The sequence below is a fragment of the Panthera uncia genome, chromosome B4 (assembly GCF_023721935.1).
Source record: "Panthera uncia isolate 11264 chromosome B4, Puncia_PCG_1.0, whole genome shotgun sequence".
Lineage (NCBI taxonomy): Eukaryota > Metazoa > Chordata > Mammalia > Carnivora > Felidae > Panthera > Panthera uncia.
The window spans coordinates 116,355,189-116,358,762 of record NC_064809.1 but is presented as its reverse complement, the minus strand read 5'-3'; the positions used below and the strand labels follow the sequence as shown (position 1 = coordinate 116,358,762).

Genomic DNA, 3,574 nt, shown 5'->3' with positions numbered 1-3,574 from the left:
AGTAAATAAATAAACAAACATAAAAAAAACCATACTCACATAAGGTGAGTGAATATTTTTGGCATTCTTTTATGCATTCTTGATGCTTCCCTAGTTCCTTTTGTTTCTTTACTTTCATTTTTTCATTTCATTTCATTTCATTTGCTTCATTTACTTTCATTTTTCATTTAATTTTCTTCTTTCTGAAGAATATCCTTTAGTACCTTTTTCAAGGAGGGCCTGTGAATGGTAAATTCTTTCAGTCTCAGTCTTTGTTAATCTGAAACATCTTTATTTTGCTCTCATTATATTGTATTTAATTGAGTGATAATAGGATATAGTAAAATACAAATAGCTCAGTTCAATGAATTTTGATAAACTATCACCAAAACAGCACACAGGACATTTCCTTTACTCCCCAAATTCCCTATTCCTGTCAATCTCATCCCCCGTCTCCATTCTAGAAACAACTGCTGTTTGGTTTTCTGTTGTCATTAGATTAGTTTTAACTCTTTTAGAGTTTCACAGAAATGGAATCATGCAGTATATACTTTTGTACTTGGCTTCGTTTATTCACAATATTTTTGCAATTCATACAAGTGTTGTGTATTTAGTGCTTTTTAAAAAAATTTTTGAGTAGTATTCCATCATATGAATAGACTACCATATGTTTTTCATTCTCCTACTGATGCACAGTGGGTTTTCCCATACACCAGCCTTATCTATGGCCAGGTATCCATTGCTCTGAGATCTTTTTTTTTTTAAGTTTTTATTTATTTATTTTGAGAGACAGAGAGAGTGCAAGCGGGGGAAGGGCAGAGAGAGGAAGAATCCTTCTGTGCTGTCAGCAAGGAAGATCCATGCTGTCAGCACAGAGCCCTGTGTGGGGCTTGAACTCACCAACTGTGAGATTATGACCTGAGCCGAAATCAAGAGTCAGATGCTTAACAGATTGAGCCACCCAGGTGCCCCTGCTCTGAGATCTTAAACAGTCACTCAAAAAGCCAAAACCCATTCTCTGACACCATCTAATAACACCAGCTCCTCACTTCCTGGATTTTGATTCCTCTTTCATCTTTCAAATTTCTTACACTGATGCTACCCTCAGTTCTTTCAGTTTTTTGACCAGTCCTTGAGAAGTGTCTTAAAACCCAAGGCTTTTTATGATGATACAGTTCTTTTCCAAATTTCTCAGCACAAGTTGGGAGTGGTTGGTGCATGGGATCACTGTTAAAAGGATCTTTCATACATAATAGTCAGTCATGACATTTTAAGAGCATGTACCATGTGCAACTTATTTAATTAAGTACTTAATTTAGATGATTTTATTTAATCCTTACTACAATTCTATGATTACTCCCATTTACAGATAAGCACACTGAGGCTTAGATAAGCTCAGCAAGATGACACATCTAGTAAATGGCAAGTCAGAATTTGAACTCAGATCATGTCTATATTTTGCATTTTTAAGAATTGTTTTGCATTGCTAGACAGTAAATTCTACTTTTAACTTTGTCAGGAAAGCTTCATACATTTTTCCAGGGTGATTACCCATGATTCCTTTTCTTTCTGAGGCCAAGTCATCAGTTAGCCTGCAGATTTTTCTATTTCATGATTCATGGGCTGCTGTGTTTTCTCTAGGAAGTGTGGCTCACTCTCTAAGGAGAGCCTCATTTTTGGGTGATGATCCTGTGGTCAGAAATCCTTTTCCTTCCATTTCTCCTTAGGGATAACCAGCTTTCTGGTGAACTAGAAGGAAACCAGAAAGGAGAAATTCAGCCTCTGCTATTGTAGGCAGGTCCAAGTGATGCTCTCTTGTCTTCTGGAAGACCTTTTGGTTATTTAGTGATTATTTTTACAACTCAGTTGGGCATTTGGTTAGAGTCTCTTGGATTAATTAAGCAGTGGTAATTAACTGAGTCTTGGGCCTCCATGGAACAGTTGCAGTTGGTTATTTCTAAGTTACCATGATGATAGCTTTAAATCTCTCAGGGAATCTTACACAACTTCTTTCTTGTACCTGGACAGTACACAGCTGATTTCCCGGAGAATTTTGGTGCCCTATTTGTGTGAATAAAAATAATAAGTATAGATGAGGTAGATAAGCCAATTGGCTACTTGTAATTCAAACTTTCCCAGGTTGTCCCTTAACTTATGGTGTAAGAGAAAAAAAAATCCAGAATACAGTGAATGGAAAAGAAATATATTGAAGTTTGGTCTATAGAGCAAATGTGAAATAGAAGGAAAATGTAGTTACTGGAATAATTCAGGTCAAATCCATATTGGAGGGAGACTAAACAAAGAAAGGGAAAATGGTAAAGAGAGAATAGGGAAACAAAGCATATGAAAAACTGGAGCCGGGGTGCCTGGGTGGCTCAGTTGGCTGAGCATCTGACTTCGGCTCAGGTCATGATCTCATGGTCCGTGAGTTCAAGCCCCGCGTGGGGCTCTGTGCTGACAGCTTGGAGCCTGGAGCCTGCTTCAGATTCTGTGTGTCCCTCTCTCTGACCCTCCCCTGTTCATGCTCTGTCTCTCTCTGTCTCAAAAATAAATAAACATTAAAAAATAATTAAAAAACAAAACAAAACTGGAGCCACCTGAGAAGAGATGAATCTTTCCTCTTGTAAGCTTGAGTCAAGAACTGTCAGTCATCTTGGTAACACCAGGTTGGATGCCTAACGTTCCCATGAAAAAGACCAGGAGAAATTTCAGGAAAAAACTTAGCTGTATCCAGCAATTCAGATATGGCGAAGTGAAGTCAATGTTCCAGAAAATTCTTCCAAATCAAGTTGTCTGTGGAAGATATAACTGCAATGGTGCTGTGTAAACCCAAACTTTAACCCTTAAAATTTCTCAGCCTGGAAAAACTGAAGAAAATGTAGCAAGTGGCCCAAGATACAATTCACCAACAAGAAAGGGCAGAAAAGGAACAGCAGCAAATAACTCATTGAATGATAATTTAGCATTTATTTTTTTATTTTGTTTATTTACTTATTTTTAAATTTTGTCAATGTTTATTTTTGAGAGAGAGAGAGAGAGTCATAGAGCATGAGCAGGGGATGGGCAGAGGGAGAGGGGACACAGAATCCGAAGCAGGCTTCAGGCTCTGAGCTGTCAGCACAGAGCCTGATGCAGGGCTTGAACTCATGAACCATGAGATCATGACCTGAGCCAAAGTCGGAGGCTTAACTGACTGAGCCACCCAGGTGCCCTGATAATTTAGTGTTTACAGAATACCCTACCTCACTTACTATTAGCAATAGCTAGAAAATAATTTGCATCTGTATGCTAAAGATAGTAGGTGTTAATAAACTGATAGTGCTCATATAAATAATATAAAAATACTCAAGACTAATGAAAGTTGTATTGTGAATTTAGATGCTTTGGTTTGTATTGAACATAAGCAATTAAAAAACTTTGAACTATCCCCTCGCTGTCAAAAAAGCATATGAAAAACTGGTTTTTCTCTTAAAAGAGGAAGAATAGTAAAACACATTAAGGCCACATGGAAAGAATATAGATCAGGAAGATATCCTGGTTTGGAGAGTAAGGACTCCGAATTATTAATGAATTTAGAAGGATGATTCCAGAGTTT

The 3,574-nt window shown here is 37.4% G+C and overlaps 1 pseudogene; it reads left to right on the top strand.

Annotated features, from left to right (window-relative positions):
- The first annotated feature begins 2,665 nt into the window (after positions 1-2,665).
- On the top strand, positions 2,666-2,930 carry LOC125919900 (BBSome-interacting protein 1-like; annotated as a pseudogene).
- The last annotated feature ends 644 nt before the right edge of the window (positions 2,931-3,574 follow it).